This window comes from Phocoena sinus, chromosome 8 (genome assembly GCF_008692025.1).
Source record: "Phocoena sinus isolate mPhoSin1 chromosome 8, mPhoSin1.pri, whole genome shotgun sequence".
NCBI classification, from domain to species: domain Eukaryota; kingdom Metazoa; phylum Chordata; class Mammalia; order Artiodactyla; family Phocoenidae; genus Phocoena; species Phocoena sinus.
Window position 1 is genome coordinate 51215493 of NC_045770.1, and position 26606 is coordinate 51242098.

Here is a 26606-nt window from a genome sequence, read left to right on the forward strand (position 1 = left end):
TTCCCTCTTGCGTCTCCCTCCCTCCCACTCTCCCCATCCCACCCTTCCAGGCTGTCACAAAGCACCGAGCTAATATCCCTGTGCCTTGCGGCTGCTTCCCCCCAGCTATCTACCTTACTACGTTTGTTAGTGTGTATATGTCCATGACTCTCTCTCACCCTGTCAAAACTCACCCCTCCCCCTCCCCATACCCTCAAGTCCGTTCTCCAGTAGGTCTGCGTCTTTATTCCTATCTTACCCCTAGGTTCTTCATGACATTTTTTTTCCCTTAAATTCCATATATATGTGTTAGCATACGGTATTTGTCTTTTTCTTTCTGACTTACTTCACTCTGTATGACAGACTCTAGGTCTATCCATCTCATTACAAATAGCTCAATTTCATTTCTTTTTAAGGCTGAGTAATATTCCATTGTGTATATGTGCCACATCTTCTTTATCCATTCATCCGATGATGGGCGCTTAGGTTGTTTCCATGTCCTGGCTATTGTAAATAGAGCTGCAATGAACATTTTGGTACCTGACTCTTTTTGAATTTTGGTTTTCTCAGGGTATATGCCAAGTAGTGGGATTGCTGGGTCATATGGTAATTCTATTTGTAGTTTTTTAAGGAACCTCCATACTGTTCTCCACAGTGGCTGAACCAATTCACATTCCCACCAGCAGTGCAAGAGTGTCCCCTTTTCTCCACACCCTCTCCAGCATTTATTGTTTCTAGATTTTTTGATGATGGCCATTCTGACTGGTGTGAGATGATATCTCATTGTAGTTTTTGATTTGCATTTCTCTAATGATTAATGATGTTGAGCATTCTTTCATGTGTTTGTTGGCATTCTGTATATCTTCTTTGGAGAAATGTCTATTTAGGTCTTCTGCCCATTTTTGGATGGGGTTTTTTGTTTTTTTGTTATTGAGCTGCATGAGCTGCTTGTAAATTTTGGAGATTAATCCTTTGTCAGTTGCTTCATTTGCAAATGTTTTCTCCCATTCTGAGGGTTGTCTTTTGGTCTTGGTTATGGTTTCCTTTGCTGTGCAAAAGCTTTGAAGTTTCATTAGGTCCCATTTGTTTATTTTTGTTTTTATTTCCATTACTCTAGGAGGTGGGTCAGAAAGGATCTTGCTGTGATTTATGTCATAGAGTGTTCTTCCTATGTTTTCTTCTAAGAGTTTGATAGTTTCTGGCCTTACATTTAGGTCTTTAATCCATTTTGAGCTTATTTTTGTGTATGGTGTTAGGGAGTGATCTAATCTCATACTTTTACATGTACCTGTCCAGTTTTCCCAGCACCATTTATTGAAGAGGCTGTCCTTTCTCCACTGTACATTCCTGCCTCCTTTATCAAAGATAAGGTGTCCATATGTGCGTGGGTTTATCTCTGGGCTTTCTATCCTGTTCCACTGATCTATCTTTCTGTTTTTGTGCCAGTACCATACTGTCTTGATTACTGTTGCTTTGTAATATAGTCTGAAGTCAGGGAGCCTTATTCCTCCAGCTCCTTTTTTCGTTCTCAAGCTTGCTTTGGCTATTCGGGGTCTTTTGTGTTTCCATACAAATTGCGAAATTTTTTGTTCTAGTTCTGTGAAAAATGCCAGTGGTAGTTTGATAGGGATTGCATTGAATCTGTAGATTGCTTTGGGTAGTAGAGTCATTTTCACAATGTTGATTCTTCCCATCCAAGAACATGGTATATCTCTCCATCTATTTGTATCATCTTTAATTTCTTTCATCAGTGTCTTATAATTTTCTGCATACAGGTCTTTCGTATCCTTAGGTAGGTTTATTCCTAGATATTTTATTCTTTTTGTTGCAATGGTAAATGGGAGTGTTTTCTTGATTTCACTTTCAGATTTTTCATCATTAGTATATAGGAATGCCAGAGATTTCTGTGCATTAATTTTGTATCCTGCTACTTTACCAAATTCATTGATTAGCTCTAGTAGTTTTCTGGTAGCATCTTTAGGATTCTCTATGTATAGTATCATGTCATCTGCAAACAGTGACAGCTTTACTTCTTCTTTTCCGATTTGGATTCCTTTTATTTCCTTTTCTTCTCTGATTGCTGTGGCTAAAACTTCCAAAACTATGTTGAATAAGAGTGGTGAGAGTGGGCAACCTTGTCTTGTTCCTGATCTTAGTGGAAATGCTTTCAGTTTTTCACCATTGAGGATGATGTTTGCTGTGGGCTTGTCATATATGGCTTTTATTATGTTTAGGAAAGTTCCCTCTATGCCTACTTTCTGGAGGGTTTTTATCATAAATGGGTGTTGAATTTTGTCGAAAGCTTTCTCTGCATCTATTGAGATGATCATATGGTTTTTCTCCTTCAATTTGTTAATATGGTTTATCACATTGATAGATTTGCGTATATTGAAGAATCCTTGCATTCCTGGAATAAACCCCACTTGATCATGGTGTATGATCCTTTTAATGTGCTGTTGGATTCTGTTTGCTAGTATTTTGTTGAGGATTTTTGCATCTATGTTCATCAGTGATATTGGCCTGTAGTTTTCTTTCTTTGTGACATCCTTGTCTGGTTTTGGTATCAAGGTGATGGTGGCTTCGTAGAAGGAATTTGGGAGTGTTTCTCCCTCTGCTATATTTTGGAAGAGTTTGAGAAGGATAGGTGTTAGCTCTTCTCTAAACGTTTGATAGAATTCACCTGTGAAGCCATCTGGTCCTGGGCTTTTGTTTGTTGGAAGGTTTTTAATCACAGTTTCAATTTCAGTGCTTGTGATTGGTCTGTTCATATTTTCTATTTCTTCCTGATTCAGTCTTGGCAGGTTGTGCATTTCTAAGAATTTGTCCATTTCTTCCAGATTGTCCATTTTATTGGCATAGAGTTGCTTGTAGTAATCTCTCATGATTTTTTTTATTTCTGCAGTGTCAGTTGTTACTTCTCCTTTTTCATTTCTAATTCTATTGATTTGAGTCTTCTCCCTTTTTTTCTTGATGAGTCTGGCTAGTGGTTTATCTATTTTGTTTATCTTCTCAAAGAACCAGCTTTTAGTTTTATTGATCTTTGCTATTGTTTCCTTCATTTCTTTTTCATTTATTTCTGATCTGATTTTTATGATTTCTTTCCTTCTGCTAGCTTTGGGGTTTTTTTGTTCTTCTTTCTCTAATTGCTTGAGGTGCAAGGTTAGGTTGTTTATTCGAGATGTTTCCTGCTTCTTAAGGTGGGCTTGTATTGCTATAAACTTCCCCCTTAGAACTGCTTTTGCTGCATCCCATAGGTTTTGGGTCGTTGTGTCTCCATTGTCATTTGTTTCTAGGTATTTTTTTATTTCCTCTTTGATTTCTTCAGTGATCACTTCATTATTAAGTAGTGTATTGTTTAGCCTCCATGTGTTTGTATTTTTTAAATATCTTTTCCTGTAATTGATATCTAGTCTCATGGCGTTGTGGTCGGAAAAGATACTTGATACAATTTCAGTTTTCTTAAATTTACCAAGGCTTGATTTGTGACCCAAGATATGATCTATCCTGGAGAATGTTCCATGAGCACTTGAGAAAAATGTGTATTCTGTTGTTTTTGGATGGAGTGTCCTATAAATATCAATTAAGTCCATCTTGTTTAATGTATCATTTAAAGCTTGTGTTTCCTTATTTATTTTCATTTTGGATGTTCTGTCCATGGGTGAAAGTGGGGTGTTAAAGTCCCCTACTATGAATGTGTTACTGTTGATCTCCCCTTTTATGGTTGTTAGTATTTGCCTTATGTATTGAGGTGCTCCTATGTTGGGTGCATAAATATTTACAATTGTTATATCTTCTTCTTGGATCGATCCCTTGATCATTATGTAGTGTCCTTCTTTGTCCCTTTTAATAGTCCTTATTTTAAAGTCTATTTTGTCTGATATGAGAATTGCTACTCCAGCTTTCTTTTGGTTTCCATTTGCATGGAATATCTTTTTCCATCCCCTTACTTTCAGTCTGTATGTGTCTCTAGTTCTGAAGTGGGTCTCTTGTAGACAGCATATATAAGGGTCTTGTTTTTGTATCCATTCAGCCAATCTGTGTCTTTTGGTGGGAGCATTTAGTCCATTTACATTTAAGGTAATTATCGATATGTATGTTCCTATTTCCATTTTATATATTGTTTTGGGTTCGCTACTATAGGTCATTTCTTTCTCTTGTGTTTCGTGTTTAGAGAAGTTCCTTTAGCATTTGTTGTAAAGCTGGTTTGGTGGTGCTGAACTCTCTCAGCTTTTGCTTGTCTGTAAAGGTTTTAATTTCTCCATCAAATGTGAATGAGATCCTTGCTGGGTAGAGTAGTCTTGGTTGCAGGCTATTCTCCTTCAGCACTTTCAGTATGTCCTGCCACTCCCTTCTGGCTTGTAGGGTTTCTGCTGAGAGATCAGCTGTTAACCTTATGGGGATTCCCTTGTGTGTTATTTGTTGTTTTTCCCTTGCTGCTTTTAATATGCTTTCTTTGTATTTAATTTTTGACAGTTTGATTAATATGTGTCTTGGCGTGTTTCTCCTTGTATTTATCCTGTATGGGACCCTCTGTGCTTCCTGGACTTGATTAACTATTTCCTTTCCCATATTAGGGAAGTTTTCAACTATGATCTCTTCAAATATTTTCTCAGTCCCTTTCTTTTTCTCTTCTTCTTCTGGAACCCCTATAATTCGAATGTTGGTGCGTTTCATGTTGTCCCAGAGGTCTCTGAGACTGTCCTCAGTTCTTTTCATTCTTTTTTCTTTATTCTGCTCTGCAGTAGTTATTTCTACTACTTTATCTTCCAGGTCACTTATCCGTTCTTCTGCCTCAGTTATTCTGCTATTGATGCTATCTAGAGTGATTTTAATTTCATTTATTGCATTGTTCATCGTTGCTTGTTTCATCTTTAGTTCTTGTAGGTCCTTGTTAACTGTTTCTTGCATTTTGTCCATTCTACTTCCAAGATTTCGGATCATCCTTACTATCATTATTCTGAATTCTTTTTCAGGTAGATTGCCTATTTCCTCTTCATTTGTTAGGTCTGGTGGGTTTTTATCTTGCTCCTTCATCTGCTGTGTGTTTTTCTGTCTTCTCATTTTGCTTATCTTACTGTGTTTGGGGTCTCCTTTTTGCAGGCTGCACTTTCGTAGTTCCCGTTGTTTTTGATGTCTGTCTCCAGTGGCTAAGGTTGTTTCAGTGGGTTGTGTAGGCTTCCTGGTGGAGGGGACTAGTGCCTGTGTTGTGCTGGATGAGGCTGGATCTTGTCTCTCTAGTGGGCAGGTTCACGTCTGGTGGTGTGTTTTGGGGTGTCTGTGGCCTTATTATGATTTTAGGCAGCCTCTCTGCTAATGGGTGGGGTTGTGTTCCTGTTTTGCTAGTTGTTTGGCATAGGTTGTCCAGCACTGTGGCTTGCTGGTCGTTGAGTGAAGCTGGGTGCTGGTGTTAAGATGGAGGTCTCTGGGATATTTCCACCGTTTAATATTATGTGGAGCTGGGAGGTCTCTTGTTGACCAGTGTCCTGAAGTTGGCTCTCCTACCTCAGAGGCAGAGCCCTGACTCCTGGCTGGAGCACCAAGAGCCTTTCATCCACACAGCTCAGAATAAAAGGGAGAAAAAGTAGGGAGAATTAGTAGAAGTATGAGTAAAGAAAGAAGGAAAGGAGGAAAGGAAGGAAGGAAGAAAGAAGCAAAGAAGGAAAGAAAGGAGGGAGGGAGGGAGGGAGGGAGGGAGGAAGGAAGGAGGGAAAGAAGGAAAAAAGACAGAAAGAAAGATGATACAGTAAAAATAAAATAAAGTATAATATAGTTATTGAATTAAAAAATATTTAGAAAAAAAAAAAAAAAAGGGACGGATAGAACCTTAGGACAAATGTTGGAAGCAAAGCTATACAGAGAAAATCTTACACAGAAGCATACACATACACCTTCACAAAAAGAGGTAAAGGGGGAAAAATCATAAATCCTGCTCCCTGAGACCACCTCCTCAATTTGGGGTGATTCGTTGTCTAAAGGAGGGAAGGAAGGAAGGAAAGAAAGAAAGAACGAAGGTAAAGTATAATAAAGTTATTACAATTAAACTTAATTATTAAGAAAAAGAATTTTTAAAAAAAAGTCATGGACGGATAGAGCCCTAGGACAAATGGTGGAAGCAAGAGTATACAGACAGGATCTCACACAGAAGCATACACGTACACATTCACAAAAAGAGGAAAAGGGAAAAAAATCATAGATCTCGCTCCTAAATTCCACCTCTTCAATTTGGGATCATTCCTTGTCTATTCAGGTATTCCACAGATGCAGGGTATATCAAGTTGATTGTGGAGCTTTAATCCGCTGCTTCTGTGGCTGCTGGGAGAGATTTCCCTTTCTCTTCTTTGTTCTCACAGCTCACAGGAGCTCAGCTTTGGATTTGGCCCTGCCTCTGCGTGTAGGTCGCTGGAGGGCGTCTGTTTTTTCGCTCAGACAGGACGGGGTTAAAGGAGCCGCTGATTCGGGGCCTCCGGCTCACTCAGGCTGGGGGTTGGGGGATGGGGGAAGGAGGGGCACTGCGTGCGGGGCGGGCCTGCGGCAGCAGAGGCAGCGTGACACTGCGGCAGAGGCCGGCGTGACGTTGCACCAGCCTGAGGCCCGCCGTGCTCAACACCCATTTTTGATAAAAACTTTCTAGAAGATGGGCATAGAGGGAACCTACCTCAACATAATAAAGGCCATATACGACAAACCCACAGCAAACATCATTCTCAATGGTGAAAAACTGAAAGCATTTCCTCTAAGATCAGGAACAAGACAAGGATGTCCACTCTTGCCACTATTATTCAATATAGGTTTGGAAGTCCTAGCCACGTCAATCGGAGAATAAAAAGAAATAAAAGGAATACAAATTGGAAAAGAAGAAGTAAAACTGTCACTGTTTGCAGATAACATGATACTATACATAGAGAATCCTAAGGATGCTACCAGAAAACTACTAGAGCTAATCAATGAATTTGGTAAAGTTGCTGGGTACAAAATTAATGCACAGAAATCTCTGGCATTCCTATACCCTAATGATGAAAAATCTGAAAGAGAAATTAAGGAAACACTCCCATTTACTATTGTAACAAAAAGAATAAAATACCTGGGAATAAACCTACCCAGAGAGACAAAAGACTTGTATGTAGAAATCTATAAGACACTGATGAAAGAAATCAAAGATGATATAAACAGATGGAGAGATATACCATTTTCTTGGATTTGAAGAATCAATATTGTGAAAATGACTCTACTACCCAAAGCAATCTACAGATTCAATGGAATCCCTATCAAATTACCAACGGCATCTTTTTACAGAACTAGAACAAAAATTCTTAAGATTTGTATGGAGACACAAAAGACCCCGAATAGCCAAAGCAGCCTTGAGGGAAAAAAAAATGGAGCTGGAGGAATCAGACTCCCTGGCTTCAGACTATACTACAAAGCTACAGTAATCAAGACAGTATGGTACTGGCAGAAAAACAGAAATATAGATCAATGGAACAGGATAGAAAGCCCAGAGATAAACCCACGCACCTGTGGTCAATTAATCTATGACAAAGGAGGCAAGGATATACAGTGGAGTAAAGACAATCTCTTCAATTAAGTGGTGCTGGGAAAACTAGACAGCTACATGTAAAAGAATGAAATTAGAATGCTCCCTAACACCATACACAAAAATAAACTCCAACTGGATTAGAGACCTAAATTTAAGACTGGACACTATAAAACTCTTAGGGGAAAACATAGGAAGAACACTCTTTGACAGAAATCACAGCAAAATCTTTTTTGATCCACCTCCTAGAGTAATGGAAATAAAAACAATCATAAACAAATGGCATCTAATGAAATATAAAAGCATTTGCAAAGCAAAAGAAACTACAAACAAGACAAAAAGACAACCCTCAGAATGGGAGAAAATATTTGCAAACGAATCAACAAAGGATTAATCTCCAAAATATATAAACAGCTCATGCTGCTCAATATTAAAAAAAAACAAGCAACCCAATCCAAAAATGGGCAGAAGCCCTAAAAAGACATTTCTCCAAAGAAGACGTACAGATGGCCAAGAAGTACATCAAAAGCTGCTCAATGGGCTTCCCTGGTGGTGCAGTGGTTGAAAGTCCGCCTGCCAGTGCAGGGGATGTGGGTTTGTGCCCTGGTCCAGGAGGATCCCACATGCCGCAGAGCAGCTGGGCCCGTGAGCCATGGCCGCTGAGCCTGCGCATCCAGAGCCTGCGCTCCGCAACGGGAGAGGCCGCAACAGTGAGAGGCCCACGTACAGCAAAAAAAATTTAAAAAGCTGCTCAACATCACTAATTATTAGAGAAATGCAAATCAAAACTGCAATGAGGTATCACCTCACACCAGTTAGAATGAGCATCATCAGAAAATCTACAAACAACAAATGCTGGAGAGGGTGTGGAGAAAAGGGAACCCTCTTGTGCTGTTGGTAGGAATGGAAATTGATATAGCCACTATGGAGAACAGTATGGAGGTTCCTTAAAAAACTAAAAATAGAATTACCATATGACCCAGCAACCCCACTACTGGGCATATACCCAGAGAAAACCATAATTCAGAGAGACACATGCACCCCAATGTTCATTGCAGCACTATTTACAATAGCCAGGTCATTGAAGCAACCTAAATGCCCATCAACAGATGAATGGATGAAGAAGGTGTGGAACATATGTACAATGGAATATTACTCAGCCATAAAAAGGAATGAAGCTGTGTCATTTGTAGGGACGTGGATGGATCTAGAGACTGTCATACAGAGTGAAGTAAGTCAGAAAGTGAAAAACAAATATCATTATATTAAGCGCATATATGTGGAACCTAGAAAAATGGTACAGATGAACCAATTTTCAGGGCAGAAATTGAGACACAGATATAGAGAGCAAACATATGGACACCAAGGGGGGAAAATGGTGGGGGTGGGTGGTGGTGTCATAAATTGGGAGATTGGGATTGACATATATATACTAATATGTATAAAATGGATAACTAATAAGAAGCTGCTGTACAAAAAATATAAATAAAAGAAAGAAAAATTTAAAAATACAAACTATGAAAGCTAAACTTGCTTATATAGAGAAATTGCCGAGACCTACACTTAAAGAGTTCTCAATAAATGGTGGCTATGATTGTCTTCTTAAATCATTTTCTTTACGATGTCCTTTTTGAGAACCTAAATTGACATAATATTAATACAGATACTTTAATTTAGGTGTCACTGATTCCTATCCATAAATAAGTTTTATTTTACATTTAGACTTTAGTAACTAAATTTTGCCACAAACATCTGTATCTATCTGTCTATCGATCATCTATCATCTACCTATCCATTCATCCATCCTTCCCACCCACCCAATTTTTTTTTTCTTCAGGAGATTTTATAGGGTATTTGGTTTGGGGCTTAGTGGTTTTCCAAGAAAAGCATGATTAGCTAATTTTTTTGTCTCAGCATCCTGGGTGATTAAGAGAAAGCTAGGGTTGATCACGTTAAAGATGGAGAAGATTGATAGAAACTAGAGAGTGATTAAGTGACTATAGGGTGATGTTGTATACTGCAGCAGAGGTGACGCTGAGATGAAATGTAGTGATTGTAACCACAGGGATTTAGAGTACTACTGTTCAAATAACAAGGCAATGAATGGCAAGGGATTAACAGTGAAATCCTCTCCATGGAAATGTTGAAGTTCTCACAAAATATGCTATTTCACGTTGATGCTCAAGGTGCTTATAATGTAGAATACATGATAATATAAATAAATGACAGTCTGGATCAAAAGTATGCTGCAGTGTATCTGAGTATCACATATTTAGTGTACATTGTGGGGTGGTAGGGAGAGCAGGAAGGAATGCAGAATGTGTTGAATAGTTTTCTGCAGAGCTTGGTAATTATTATGGCCTCTAGAAATGTTAGTTCCCTTCCACCTAATACTCTGAATCACTTTGTAAAATCAGTGATAATAGTCCCATTTTTTAGATGAGTAAAGTTAAGTTTAAATAAATTACAAGATCTTTACAGGAGCACATCATTAACAAATGGCAGAGTTTCAATATAAAGTTTTAGTCCACTTATTTCTGTAGCTTGTATTTTTTACATTATATTAATGCTTTTCAAATATATTTTAGCTTAAAAACACTTTTTTTTTTCCAAATAAAATCTTTCACAGAAGCCTATAGATAAACCAGATTAAAGCTGTACCTCTCTGTTTGGTGCAGGTATGAGGGTCCTGGTGACTGAACTCTCAAACCCTTATTATTCACCTCCACATGACTCCTACTGCACATCTGTGGATGTTCTTAGAGTTCTGTGGACCACAGGTAGAAAACCAGAGCGTCACACCATATACGCTCTCAAATAGACCAAAAGTCCTTGAGTTCTTTGTATAGCCACGTGGCAGGAGATAATCAGATAATGTCGGCACAAATAATGAAAACAACTTGCCCGATGGCACACTTGAAATATGATCAAACTTGTGCTATCATAGTTACAAAGGCTTCTGGGTAGTTGTCTTTTGGGCCATTGTATAATACAGTCAACTAATGAGCTATTCTCCCTTTCTTTTATAGCTGTTCTCTTTTACTCTAAGAACTTAAGCTAAACATCCAAAATATCTTTCTATTTCTAAAAAAAATTTTGCGTATTTCCCTCACATCCCCCAGTTGAATCATGGGGACAACTAATTAACTTTTCTGGATACTTTAATTTACAAAATGAAACATAGTTTTGCAAGCAGATACACAGCTATTCTGTGTGAAGGAGAGCTCTATTCAAGCTACCTGTATCCCATTGCTCCTCTCTGATCTTCAGAGATTTCTTTGCAGGATGGAGAAAGGGAGAATTCTGGATTCCCTTTGTATCCTGAACAAAGAAGACAGCATGGACATCTTTACACAAGTTCCAAGTATGAATCCATGGGCTGCCCTTTCTTACCTTTGGTTTCTCCACAGAGTGTTCAAGGCTTTTCCCAAAACAGAAGCTCTGTTTACCTCAATCTATTTGGTACAGCATCTCTTTAATTACCAGATACACAAGAATGCACTGGGATTAGACTATAGATACCTTTTTTTTTTTTTTTTTAGTAATACTTGATACCATTTATTGAGTGTCTTCTCAATGAACTGGCAGTATGCTGCATTTTAAAGACACACGATATCATTTAATGCTCATAACTACCACAAAACTGTAGTGGCAGAATGGCAATTTTATTTATTGTTTGTTTGTTTAACATCTTTATTGGAGTATAATTGCTTTACAATGGTGTGTTAGTTTCTGCTTTATAACAAAGTGAATCAGTTATGCATATACATATGTTCCCATATCTCTTCCCTCTTGCGTCTCCCTCCCTCCCGCCCTCCCTATCCCACCCCTCTAGGTGGTCATAAATCACCGAGCTGATCTCCCTGTGCTATGCGGCTGCTTCCCACTAGCTATCTATTTTACGTTTGGTAGTATATACATGTACATGCCACTCTCTCACTTTGTCACAGCTTACCCTTCCCCCTCCGCATATCCTCAAGTCCATTCTCTAGAAGGTCTGTGTCTTTATTCCCGTCTTACCCCTAGGTTCTTCACAACCTTTTTTTTTTTTTCTCTTAGATTCCATATATATGTGTTAGCATACGGTATTTGTTTTTCTCTTTCTGACTTAGTTCACTCTGTATGACAGACTCTAGGTCCATCCACCTCACTACAAGTATCTCAATTTCATTTCTTTTTATGGTTGAGTAATATTCCATTGTACATATGTGCCACATCTTCTTTATCTATTCATCCAATGATGGACACTTAGGTTGCTTCCATGTCCTGCCTATTGTAAATACAGCTGCAATGAACTTTTTGGTACATGACTCTTTTTGAATTATGGTTTTCTCAGGGTATATGCCCAGTAGTGGGATTGCTGGGTCGTATGGTAGTTCTATTTATAGTTTTTTTAAGGAACCTCCATATTGTTCCCATTGTGGCTGTATCAATTTACATTCCCACCAACAGTGCAAGAGTGTTCCCTTTTCTCCACACCCTCTCCAGCATTTATTGTTTCTAGATTTTTTGATGATGGCCATTCAGACCAGTGTGAGATGATATCTCATTGTAGTTTTGAATTGCATTTCTCTAATGATTAATGATGTTGAGCATTCTTTCATGTGTTTGCTGGCAATCTGTGTATCTTCTTTGGAGAAATGGCTGTTTAGGTCTTCTGCCCATTTTTGGATTGAGCTGTTTGCTTTTTTATTATTGAGCTGCATGAGTTGCTTGTAAATCTTGGAGATTAATCCCTTGTCAGTTGCTTCATTTGCAAATATTTTCTCCCATTCTAAGGGTTGTCTTTTGGTCTTGTTTATGGTTTCCTTTGCTGTGCAAAAGCTTTTAAGTTTCATTAGGTCCCATTTATTTATTTTTGTTTTTATTTCCATTTCTCTAGGAGGTGGGTCAAAAAGGATACTGCTGTGATTTATGTCATAGAGTGTTCTGCCTATGTTTTCCTCTAAGAGTTTGATAGTTTCTGGCCTTACATTTAGGTCTTTAATCCATTTTGAGTTTATTTTTGTGTATGGTGTTAGGGAGTGTTCTAGCTTCATTCTTTTACATGTACCTGTTCAGTTTTCCCAAAACCACTAATTGAAGAGGCTGTCTTTGCTCAACTGTATGTTCTTGCCTCCTTTATCAAAGATAAGGTGACCATATGTGTGTGGGTTTATCTCTGGGCTTTCTATCCTGTTCCATTGATCTATATTTCTTTTTTTGTGCCAGTACCACTGTCTTGATTACTGTAGCTTTGTAGTATAGTCTGAAGTCAGGGCGCCTAATTCCTCCAGCTCCGATTTTTGTTCTCAAGATTGCTTTGGCTATTTGGGATCTTTTGTGTTTCCATACACATTGTAAAATTTTTTGTTCTAGTTCTGTGAAAAATGCCAGTGGTAGTTTGATAGGGATTGCACTGAATCTGTAGATTACTTTGGGTAGTAGAGTCATTTTCACAATGTTGATTCTTCTAATCCAAGAAAGTGGTATATCTCTCCATCTGTTTATATCATCTTTGATTTCTTTCATCAGTGTCTTATAGATTTCTACATACAGGTCTTTTGTCTCCCTAGGTAGGTTTATTCCTAGGTATTTTATTCTTTTTGTTGCAGTTGTAAACGGGAGTGTTTTCTTAATTTCACTTCCAGATTTCTCATCATTAGTGTATAGGAATGCCAGAGATTTCTGTGCATTAATTTGTATCCTGCTACTCTACCAAAATCATTGATTAGCTCTAGTAGTTTTCTGGTAGCACCTTTAGGATTCTCTATGTATAGTATCATGTCATCTGCAAACAGTGACAGCTTTACTTCTTCTTTTCCGATTTGGATTCCTTTTAGTTCTTTTTCATCTCTGATTGCTGTGGCTAAAACTTCCAAAACTATGTTGAATAAGAGTGGTGAGAGTGGGCAACCTTGTCTTATTCCTGATCTTAGTGGAAATGGTTTCAGTTTTTCACCAATGAGGACGATGTTGGCTGTGGGTTTGTCATATATGGCCTTTATTATGTTGAGGAAAGTTCCCTCTATACCTACTTTCTGCAGGGTTTTTATCATTAATGGGTGTTGAATTTTGTCAAAAGCTTTCTCTGCATCTATTGAGATGATCATATGGTTTTTCTCCTTCAGTTTGTTCATATGGTATGTCACATTGATTGATTTGTGTATATTGAAGAATCCTTGCATTCCTGGAATAAACCCTACTTGATCATGGTGTATGATCCTTTTAATGTGCTGTTGGATTCTGTTTGCTAGTATTTTGCTGAGGATTTTTCCATCTATGTTCATCAGTGATATTGGCCTGTAGTGTTCTTTCTTTGTGACATCTTTGTCTGGTTTTGGTATCAGGGTGATGGTGACCTCGTAGAATGAGTTTGGGAGTGTTCCCCTTCTGCTATGTTTTGGAAGAGCTTGAGAAGGATAGGTGTTAGCTCTTTTCTAAAGGTTTGATAAAACTCTCCTGTGAGGCCATCTGGTCCTGGGCTTTTGTTTGTTGGAAGATTTTTCATCACGGTTTCAATTTCAGTGCTTGTGATTGGTCTGTTCATATTTTCTGTTTCTTCCTGGTTCAGTCTCGGCAGGTTGCGCATTTCTAAGAATTTGTCCATTTCTTCCAGGTTGTCCATTTTATTGGCATATAGTTGCTTGTAGTAATCTCTCATGATCCTTTGTATTTCTGCAGTGTCAGTTGTTTCTTCTCCTTTTTCATTTCTAATTCTATTCATTTGAGTGTTCTCCCTTTTTTTTTTGATGAGTCTAGCTAATGGTTTATCAATTCTCTTTATCCTCCCAAAGAACCAGCTTTTACTTTTATTGATCTTTGCTATTGTTTCCTTCATTTCTGTTTCATTTATTTCTGATTTGATTTTTATGATTTCTTTCCTTCTGCTAATTTTAGGGGTTTTTTTGTTCTTCTTTCTCTAATTGCTTTAGGTGCAAGGTTAGGTTGTTTATTCGAGATGTTTCCTGTTTCTTAAGGTAGGATTGTATTGCTATAAACTTCCCTCTTAGAACTGCTTTTGCTGCATCCCATAGGTTTTGGGTTGTCATGTCTCCATTGTCATTTTTTTCTGGTATTTTTTAATTTCCTATTTGATTTCTTCAGTGATCACTTGGTTATTAAGTAGTGCATTGTTTAGCCTCCATGTGTTTTTATTTTTTACAGATCTTTTCCTATAATTGATATCTAGTCTCATAGTGTTGTGGTCAGAAAAGATACTTGTTACGATTTCAATGTTCTTACATTTACCAAGGCTTGATTTGCGACCCAAGATATGATCTATCTGGCAGAATGTTCTATGAGCACTTGAGAAAAATGTGTATTCTGTTGTTTTTTTAATGGAATGTCCTATAAATATCAATTAAGTCCACCTTGTTTAATGTATCATTTAAAGTTTTTGTTTCCCTATTTATTTTCATTTTGTGTGATCTGTCCATTGGTGATAGTGGGGTGTTAAAGTCCCCTACTATGATTGTGTTACTGTCAATTTCCCCTTTTATGGCTGTTAGTATTTGCCTTATGTATTGAGGTGCTCCTCTGTTGGGTGCATAAATATTTACAATTGTTATGTCTTCTTCTTGGATCGATCCCTTGATCATTATATAGTGTCCTTCTTTGTCTCTTGTAATAGTGTTTATTATATAGTCTATTTTGTCTGATATGAGAATTGCTACTCCAGCTTTCTTTTGATTTCCATTTGCATTGAATATCTGTTTCTGTCTCCTCACTTTCAGTCTGTATGTGTCCCTAGGTCTGAAGTGGGTCTCTTGTAGACAGCATATATATGAGTCTTGTTTTTGTATCCATTCAGCCAGTCTGTGTCTTTTGGTGGGAGCATTTAATCTATTTACATTTAAGGTAATTATTGATATGTATGTTCCTATTCCCATTTTCTTAATTGTTTTGGGTTTGTTATTGTAGGTCTTTTCCTTCTCTTGTGTTTCTTGCCTAGAGAAGATCCTTTAGCATTTGTTGTATAGCTGGTTTGGTGGTGCTGAACTCTCTCAGCTTTTGGTTGTCTGTAAAGATTTTAATTTCTCCATCAAACCTGAATGAGATCCTTACTGGGTAGAGTAATCTTGATTGTAGGTTTTCCTCCTTCATCACTTTAAATATGTCCTGTCACTCCCTTCTGGCTTGCCGAGTTTCTGCTGAAAGATCAGCTGTTAACCTTATGGGGATTCCCTTGTGTGTTATTTGGTGTTTTTCCCTTGCTGCTTTTAATATGTTTTATTTGTATTTAATTTTTGACAGTTTGATTAATATGTGTCTTGGTGTGTTTCTCCTTGGATTTATCCTGTATGGGACTCTGTGCCTCCTGGACTTGATTAACTATTTCCTTTCCCATATTAGGGAAGTTTTCAACTATAATCTCTTCAAATACTTTCTCAGTCCCTTTCTTTTTCTCTTCTTCTTCTGGGACCCCTATAATTCTAATATGGTGTGTTTAATGTTGTCCCAGAGGTCTCTGAGACTGTCCCCAGTTGTTTTCATTCTTTTTTCTTTATTCTACTCTGCAGTAGTTATTTCCACTATTTTTCTTCCAGGTCACTAAACTGTTCTTCTGCCTCAGTTATTCTGCTAGTGATCCCTTCCAGGGTATTTTTAATTTCATTTATTGTGTTGTTCATCATTGCTTGTTTCCTCTTTAGTTCTTCTACATCCTTGTTAAATGTTTCTTGCATTTTTCTCTATTCTATTTCCAGGATTTTGGATCATCTTTACTATCATTATTCTGAATTCTTTTTCAGGTAGATTGCCTATTTCCTCTTTGTTTGTTAGGTCTTGTGGGTTTTTACCTTGCTCCTTCATCTGGTGTGTGTTTTTCTGTCTTCTCATTTTGCTTAGCTTACTGTGTTTGTGGTCTCCTTTTTGCAGACTGCAGCTTCGTAGTTCCCGTTGTTTTTGGTGTCTGTCCCCAGTGGCTAAGGTTGGTTCAGTGGGTTGTGTAGGCTTACTGGTGTAGAGGACTAGTGCCTGTGTTCTGGTGGATGAGGCTGGATCTTGTCTTTCTGGTAGGCAGGTCCACGTCTGGTGGTGCGTTTTTGGGTGTCTGTGGCCTTATTATGATTTCAGACAGCCTCTCTGCTAGTGGGTGGGGTTGTGTTCCTCTCTTGCTAGTTGTTTGACATAGGGTGTCCAGCACTGTAGCTTGTTGGTCGTTGACTGAAGCTGGGTCTTGGCGTTGAGTTGGAGATCTCTAGGCGATTTTCGCCATTTGATATTATGTGGAGCTGGGAGGTCTCTTGTGGTCCTGTGTCCTGAAGTTGGCTCTCCCACCTCAGAGGCACAGCACTGACTCCTGGCTGGAGCACCAAGCACCTTGCATCCACAAGGCTCAGAATAAACGAGAGAAAAAATAGAAAGAAAGGAAAGAAAGAAAGAAAGAGAGAAAGAGAGAAAGAGAGAAAGAAAGAAAGAGAAAGAATGAAATAAAGTAAGATAAAATAAAGTAAATTTATTAAAATAAACAATAATTATTAAGAAATAAATATTTTTAAGTAAAAAAAAAAAAAAGGGACAGACAGAACCCTAGGACAAATGGTGAAAGCAAAGCTATACAGACAAAATCTCACACCGAAGCATACACATACACACTCACAAAAAGATGAAAAGGGGAAAAAATAATATATCTTGCTCCCAAAATCCACCTCCTCAATTTGGGATGATTCGTTGTCTATTCTGGTGTTCCACAGATGCAGGATACATCAAGTTGACTGTGGAGATTTAATCCGCTGCTCCTGAGGCTGCTGGGAGAAATTTTCCTTTCTCTTCTTTGTTCGCACAGCTACCGGGGTTCAGCTTTGGATTTGGCCCTGCCTCTGCGTGTAGGTTGCCTGAGGGCGTCTGTCCTTCGCCCAGACAGGATGAGGTTAAAGGAGCAGCTGATTTGGGGGCTCTGGCTCACTCAGGCCGTGGGGAGGGAGGGGTACCGAATGCAAGGCGAGCCTTCGGCAGAGGCCGGCATGACGTTGCACCAGCCTCAGGCACACTGTGCATTCTTCCGGGGAAGTTGTCCGTGGATCACGGGACCCTGGCAGTGATGGGCTGCAGAGGGTCCTGGGAGGGGCGGTGTGGATAGTGACCTGTGCTTGCACACAGGCTTCTTGGTGCAGCCTTAGCGTCTCATGCCTGTCTCTGGGGTCCGTGCTGATAGCCGCGGCTCGCCCCCATGTCTCTGGAGCTCCTTTATGCAGCACTCTTAATCCCCTCTCCTCGCGCACCGGGAAACAAAGAGGCAAGAAAAAGTCTCTTGCCTCTTTGGCAGCTCCAGACTTTTTCCCGGACTCCCTCCTGGCTGGCTGTGGCTCACTAGCCCCCTTCAGGCTGTGTTCACGCCGCCAGTCCTCTCCCTGAGATCCGCCCCGGCAGGTGAGCAGACAAGCATCTCAGGCTGGTGAGTGCCGGTAAGCACTGATAATCTGTGTGGGAATCTTTCCGCTTTGCCCTCTGCACCCCTGTGGCTGCGCTCTCCTCCGCGGCTCCGAAGCTTTCCCCCTCTACCACCCGCAGTCTCTACCCACGAAGGGGCTTCCTAGTGTGTGGAAACCTTTCCTCCTTCACAGCTCCCTCCCACTGGTGCAGGTGCCGTCCCTATTCTTTTGTCTCTGTTTTTTCTTTTTTCTTTTGCCCTACCCAGGTACGTGGGGAGTTTCTTGCCTTTTGGGAGGTCTGAGGTCTTCTGCCAGCGTTCAATAGGTGTTCTGTAGGAGTTGTTTCACGTGTAGATGTATTTCTGGTGTATCTGTGGGGAGGAACGTGATCTCCGCGTCTTACTCTTCCGCCATCTTCCTCAACTGCCTATAGATATCTTTTGAAAAAACATATTTAAGCCAAAATTGACCAAATCAACTGCAAAAAGTGTTCACTTATTATTAAAAGAAGCAAACAGGTATAATATAAGGGGATATTACTCTGATATTTTCATAGAGCCATCTTTTTTAACCCTAATGTCTCTCTGAGAATAAGCAAATCAATGATGGTCAATGGGAAGAAAATAAGAAGACTGATATATTTTTTGATTACACACACACACACAGACCCTATAAAAATAGAGAGAAAAAGAGAAAAGATGGAGAACCAAACAGTATTGAATGCGTGTAATTCACCAGGCACTGTGCAATAGTAACTCAAAAAAGATGGAGAATGAATTATGCCAAGTGCCACAAAACTTGGACGTTCCTTCTGTGCCCCTATCTGTCCATGTAAATATGGCAGCATCTATTATGCTAAACCTTAACTGACATTCTATCCACATTTCTGAGACTATAATGTAAGTTCCTCAAGGGCTTACCCACCTATATTAACTAAAAACCTATCATTGTGCATCGTTACCATAAAGTGAGGTCAGAAGGGAGCTAGATAGAGATGTTTGATTAACCTCTTTGTAGCTCACCCTCCTTCCCATCACCAACTACAATTCCAGGTTGACAGTTCATAACAATCACAGACATATCATTTATATTCCAAATTAAGTCATCTGTACCCATATTGACAATAGTGGACAATCACTAACTATAGGTAATTATTAAGTTCTTTCCTTAATTCCTTAATTAGTCTAAATTTTTATCTACAAAGATCAATTTTTTTGGCCCTTATCAAAATCTTTTATGAATAAGAACCATATGAAATCCTCTTGGTTGAAAGTCATTCTTCTGTATCAAACTATACAAATTATTTTAATAAATCCCAGTTACCAATAAAATACTTTACATTTTTTAAATGTTCGACTATATTTTTCATTCAATAAGAATTTGCTGAATACATAATACTGTGATTCTGCTAAGCTTTGGGAATATGAGTAAGAAAACAAAACCGAAATGCTTCATGAGAGACTTCTATTCCAGTAAAATAATAGTAACCAAATATTCTGATAAGTTTACGCAACAGTTGCTTTGGGGGCACAGAATAGAGGCATCTAAACCAGACTAATGGATCAGGAAAATTCTTAAGGAGGTAAAACTTGAGTTAACATAAATTATAAGTAGGAATTACATAGATGAAGGACAGTGAATAAGGGTGTTCTACATAAATAAAAATCATTCAATTATTTTGAATGTCTAGAACCAGGAATCATTGTTTTAGAGACATTACTCTATAAATGTTGTGTGTTTTTGTATGTGCTATTTTAATCATGAAAGCATATTTTAATAAGGAAGCTGTCAACGTGAAATCAGATGTTATTAATCACCCATAAATAGCATATATTTTGAGTATTTTCCCCCAGAAGTGAGAATACATTACTCTGAGAAAGTGAAAGGCTTTTGCCTGATCACAGAAACATTTCTCAGATATTCAGGGAAAGATGTGTAATTTAGGGCAGGGGGCAGAGTTTTGTTCTGTTTTTTTGTTGTATTTTGTTTTGTTTTGCAAGGATGTCATGTTGATGTGTAAATTCTCCAGGGTGTCTACAAGCAAAGGATGTGTTGAACAAGGAGACAGTTCCTTCAAAGATATTATATGGGTCTAATGCAAAAATAAAAATAACAGCATCATGGCCTAAGCTCTTAAAATTCAGAAAGAGAGACAGTATAGTCAATATGGGAATCCAGTGAAGAACATGACTTTGTTTTTAGTTGCTTATTGATTACTATTTGTAGAATTGTGGAGATAGCATGAGATTTGGACCATGGCAGCCAGGATGTGGGATCTGGTACAACCCCTCACTCTCTGTGGGATCTCAGACTTATAGCTTAAAATTCCTCTGTGTCAGTTTTCTCCTGGAATGATGCTGCCATGTTTACCTGGACCACAGATTTGTGAGCATTAAATACATGGGTCAATACTTGGTGGGTCATAAGGTGCAATTCAAATATTAGGTACCAAGGAACCAGTTCTAATACTATAGTCAAGAAAGCAATGGTTTTACAAGTGTATTCTGTACTTGATTTAGCTAAAAGAGCTTTGATAAAGTGTATTTACAAATTTAAAAATATAAAAATAATAATAAAAACACTACCTCTGCCACCACAGCAGACTCTGAACAAAAGCACAAAACTTATCCTCAAGAAATCGTTGTGGACTCGTTTACAGTTCATTATTTTACAAAATAAAGACACAAATCTAAATCTAGAGTTCTTTGTGTAGCAACAAGGTGTTTGAGATCAGGTCGGGTTGGGTTTGACCCCAAGGTCTATCATGTCCTAGTTTTTTTTTTAACCCTGGACAATGTGCTTAGATGCTAGTAGTCTCAGCTCATCAATAAAACGGAAATAATACATTCCTTATTGTATGTATATGTGTGTATGTGTCTAGGGGGAATGGATATGACAACATAAATGTGATTAATCCAGCATCAGTTGAACAGGCATGTTAAACACTTGGTAGTTTCTGTCTATCCTCAGAAAATCTCATGGTGTTGCCCACATCACCTTCCCTGAGTTAAGAACAAAATTCATTCTAGTTTTCTGAGATATGACCCTAACTTAACTGTAGAAGCAGTACCTTAGAATAATCACAATAATCTTTTATTTTTTTATTGTTTAAGTTCCATATTACTTTCCTTTTCTATTTTTAAAAAAATTTTATTAAAGTATAGTTGATTTACAGTGTTGTGTTACTTTCAGGTGTACAGCAAAGTGGTTCAGTTATACATATATGTATATATATTCTTTTTCAGATACTTTTCCATTAAAGGTTATTACAACATATAGAGTAGAGTTCCCTGTGCTATGCAGTAGGTCCTTGTTGGTTATCTGTTTTATATATAGTAGTGTGTATATGTTAATCCCAAACTCTCAATCACAATACTCTTTTACATAAGCTTCTCCAGGACAGAAAGACCTTTGGAGCCTTCATAAGGAGGAAGACTATCTCTAAGATCGAGAGGACAGAAAAGCTCGAGAGGACAGAAAATGCAGTATGGTAATTTGTTTCCAAGTGATATCAGTACTGGAAACACACACTTCTCCAACACAAAGAGATGGTTCACCACAAAGATATATTGGTCCCAAAAATCCCCTCCCACATACTTGAGTTTCAAGATGTAGTCATTTATTTGAAGGGATCAAGAAGATGTCCTGTTTTTGACACAGAGGACATGTTTACATCTTCAAGGATCCTCCATATGAGGCCAAGATCTCCTGCGTGGGCTCACTCATGCATTACACTGAGCTAACGTCCTTCCAGCTGGAGCTCAAGTGCCTGGAAGAGTTGGATTGGTTGAGTGGCTGAGTTTTTATTTCCAAAGATCAATATTAAGCTTTATAGACCCTTAAGGAAGAACAGCACTCCTCTACTTATCCTGATTAATGTCTGAAAATTTAGATTTGAAAATTTAAAAACACAACATAAAAACATTAAAAATATTAAAAATTTTTTAAAAATTAGAGTCACACAGACCTGAGTTTAAATGTGGTTCTTCCATTTCCTAGCTGTGTGGCTCTAGAGAAGTAATTTAAACTCTGTAAACCTTTATTTCCTTAAGTTTGTTTTGTTTTTTGGTTTTTTTTTTTGCAGTACGCGGGCCTCTAACTGCTGTGGCCTCTCCCGTTGCAGAGCACAGGCTCTGGACGCGCAGGCCCAGTGACCATGGCTCACGGGCCCAGCTGTTCCGCGGCATGTGGGATCACCCCGGACCGGGGCACCAACCCGTGTCCCCTGCATTGGCAGGCGGACTCTTAACCATTGTGCCACCAGGGAAGCCCATTTCCTTAAGTTTTAAATGGACACAATATCTATCACCTGTGACTGGGGAGAGAAGTGACTGAACATAGGTAAAATATCTAGATCAATGTCTACTGTTAGGCAAAAAGTCAGAGCTCAAAAAAGTGCTTATTTTTATCAGTATTAAAATCAATAACAAGTAATATTTAAGCTCTTCCTATATGTCAGAGATTGTGTTACTTACTTTCATGTCTAACCTATCACTTTCAGGCTTCCACTAGAGTGCAATGCAGTGGTTAAACATTCAGCTTTCGAAGCTGAAAGCCTGGGTACACATTCCTATTGTACTACCTTACCGAGTAACTTAACCTTTCTAAATTTCTGTTTCCTTCTCTGCAAAATGGGAATGCTATCATAATCAGCTTTATCCCATTGTTTTAGACATTCAATATGATAGGCAGTACAAAATGCTTGGAAAATGCCTGCCATATGGCAACCATTGAAACAATGGTGTTTTATGTTATTATGATTGTAATGATTATTGTCAGTTTTGCATGTTAGGCCGTATGCTAAGATGCAGGCAGAGAAAATGATTTGTCCTCGATAATGATTCATTCCTATGTAACTATTGTGTGATAGAAAATATCCAAGTCCTGCTGTGAATCAGAGTTCTTCTGTACATGGTTGTTTGATTATAAGTAAGTCACTTTCTGAGTCGCAGAATTATCCTCATCCGTAAAGTGATAAAATCTATTAGTTTTATGTTGCTGCTATAACACATTGCCTCAAATTTTCTTACTGAAAACAATACCTGTTTATTACCTCATGGTTGCAGTAGGTCAGAAGTCTGGCCTGGTATGACTGGGTCCTCTGCTTAGGATCTCACATGTCAGAAGTCAAGGTATGGCTGGCCTGGGCAATTTCTGGATGCTCTGGGGAAGAACCTGCCTCCAAACACATTCAGGTTGTTGTCAGAATTCAGTTCCATGGGTTGTAGGACTGAGGTCACTTTTTCCTTGCTGGGCTGCCCTTAACTCCTAGAGACCTGTCTCTGGTCTGTGCACATGGCTCCTTACATCTCAGAACCAGCATAGCACATAGAATCCTTATCAGGTCTGGAATGTCTCTGAGTTTCCCTACCACTGCATCCCTTCTGCCTTCAGTTGGAGAAAGTTCTCTGCTTTTAAGGGTTCATGTGTTTATATTGGGCCCAACTGGATAATCTAGGGTACTTTCTCACTTTTAAGGTCTGTGACCCAAATCTACAAAGTCCTTTCGCCATGTAGCATAAGATAATTACACATTCTAAGGATTTGCACATGGACATCTTTGGGGGGCCATTCTCCCTACCACATGAAATAGTAATTACCATCAAGTGTACCATGATGAGTCAAGAGATAATACGTGAGAAATTGTTTAGCATAATATCAATACAAGTAGTAGTTGCTCAATAAATACTAATTTTTATTTTCTTTAATTTTAACCTAAAATACATTAGATTTCTGAAAGACAGCTTCATACTTCAACATGGAAGACAACTTATATGAAAGTACTTTGCAATTTTAGATCTATACAAATCCAAGTTCTTATGGTTATTGAATATATAAGGGCATATGCAACAAACACAGTGTCTTGACTACTGCAGCATTCTGAGATACACTACTGCATGTAGATATTACAAATGGAAAATTACCAGTTGCAGTAATTACATGGAGACCTATGTGACTCAGAGTTCATTTCACCTAAAATTTGCTAATAAAATCAACCAGAAAGATATATGAATGATTTAGGTTTTTTGGTTTTCTGCTTTATTTTTTCCCTCCCTTACAAAGCTATGCTTTGTCAGATTTAGAAAACTTTGACATGTATTATTTATTTTCTCAGAACAAATGTGGAAAGGAATACATACTGTATTCATATCATAAGGATTATGCCTTCGTAGACAAAGAAATAAGCAATAATTAACTGATGTACTTTATTAATTTATATAATAATATTAAGTCCACAATATTCACACAACCAGATTTGTAGGTTCATACATTCAGAAAAAAGGGTGATTTTCTAAAAGTATTTTTTGTTTTACTGTCCTAAAGCTAGAAATACTCAATGTATAATTTGAAACAAAAAAATAAAGACTAAGAAGGACACTGAAATCTACTATAATTGTATCACCTAGAGCAGAGATAACCACATTAAGAAGAGTTTATTTCATGAAAGAGTGATCACACTCTTTCACTTTAATATATAATTTTATAACACAAGCGTTTCCTGCATAGTCTCAAAATGTTTGTGAATATGCATAATAGGATTGCCTAATCTCCCACTGAAAACATTTTATGCCAGTAATTTCAATTAATAATTATTTCCTCAGTGCTTATAAAGTACCTAGCACTGTGCTGAAACTAGGCTTAAAGAGATGAAAAAGGGCTGTCTTCCCCCCAAAGTGTTGTGTGGGGAAAAGAAGGAAATATACCATCAATTATTTCCAATCACATGTATTAGGATAGCAATGTAAACATACTTCTCTAACAAGCATTCATATAAATTTTACATTCAGATTGTCACTTTAAACTCTAAAAATGCTACAAGCAAGCATACCATTTTTTTGAATTTGCAGCTTTATGGTCAATGTCAATAATTGTTAATAATTTAGCTGAGTTTATTAATGAAGATTCAGTTACCTTAGGACCTTTAAACAATTCAACAATCCTGAATCCTCAATTTGTTCTACAATGTCAGGGTGATAATGACCATAAATAATAGTCCCCTTCTTTGGGGCACTCTAATCTTAATTACATGGTTGCTCCATGCACTCATCTAACTGGAATTTTATGATCCAAATGTGATTTACAGCTGTAAATTAAACAGTTATCTGAAGTACTGCCAGGGGTACTGGGACCAGTGACATGAAATCGGATCAATCTTGTGGAGCTTAATGCCTCCCAAGAATGGAAACCAGCTCAGGAATTCATAGCCTGTTTTATTGTCTCCTGCAACCTGGCCATTTAGATCAGGAAAGTGAAAAAAAGAAGAAAATGTATTATCTGTCTCAAACCTGTGGCAGCCAAGTGAAAAGATTTAGAAAGTCATAAAAATTACTCTTAGAAAAAAAAAAAGAGTATGGAAACAATTTGATCTGGTGGTTTGGAAGAAATGGACCAGAAAAACTCTTGCCCAGCAGTTCATGAAAATACCTGCCTAGTATTGTACCTTTACATAATTGCAGAGGACCATATGTTACTTCAAATCTGCTTACAAACAAAAATTTTAGCATTCAATAGCCATGCCCACCCCCACTGCTCTCTCACATGTGCTTGAATTATTATAGTCGTGAAGAGAAAAAGACAAATATTTTCTGCATATAAGGTAAGGGCAAAGAAATGCAATAACATTATGTGTGTGTGTGTATATATATATATATAAAACAATGGGAACGCAGAGGAAAGAGAAATGCCTTGTTATTTCAAAGGTTGGAGAGATCTTAGAGACCACCTAAAGCCCAAATCCTCTCTTTTGAGAGTAAACTAAGGCTCAGAGGGCTTGTGACATGCCCCAGGTAACATTGGCTAGGCTATGTAAATGGAATTCTGGATGCTATTTTCAGTTGCCTTTTTCTCCCCTTACTCTCTGCCTCCTCGTTGTGCCACTTAACTGAAAACTTCATATTTCTTCCCCAAAGATGTTTTTCCTTAGCTTCCAATACCTGTCCTTTGATCAAGAGAGAGGCTTGCTCCATATTCTTTTACCTTTCAGCCTAGAATGATTAACTATTTTAACCTGTATTGCTTGAAGTCCTGTTAGATTGTAGAGATAGCTATGAACAAGATGGTCAACATCCTCTGTCTGGTGGAACCAACTACTAGGAAATACAATTATAAGCAAATAAACTAATAAATGAAATAATTGCACATGGTGATAAGGGCTATGAAGGAAACCAGCTGGGCTCTGAACTCTTGGGACTGAGGTTAATAGTGTGTAGGAGATGCTTTAGAGAGTGTGGCTAAGGAAGGCCTCTGGCACGAGGTGGCCTTGCAGGAGATGGCAAGAGAGCTGAATCTTGAAGGATAAAGGGAAGGGCTGGCTATATAGTATTGTACTTTCGTCTCTTCAAACTTATTGCACCAATTCTAGTGTTCTCTGCAAATGGCATCTATAGAAGTCTTCAGATGGGAGCCTTCTTTGTATCTTAGCACCAAACCTGCAACCTGACACAGCTACAATGATCTTTTCCTTCTTCTGTCGTATTACCATGAAATAGGGTTCTACTGTTCTCTGACATGTATCACAGATAAAGGATAACATTGTCAATATATAAAAACTTGTTGATGTGTTCCGTCTTACTAAGTCTAACACAATGTTGACCCCAATTCCACTGCTCAATGCATATGCTTGGGAGAGGGAAATTTCCCCCTCTACCCCTCTTGAGTTCTTGTGGCTGGACTAATAATGAAATTGACATAAGGCAGATTAACAGGAGAAAAAGAAACAAATTTTAATTCATATGCATGGT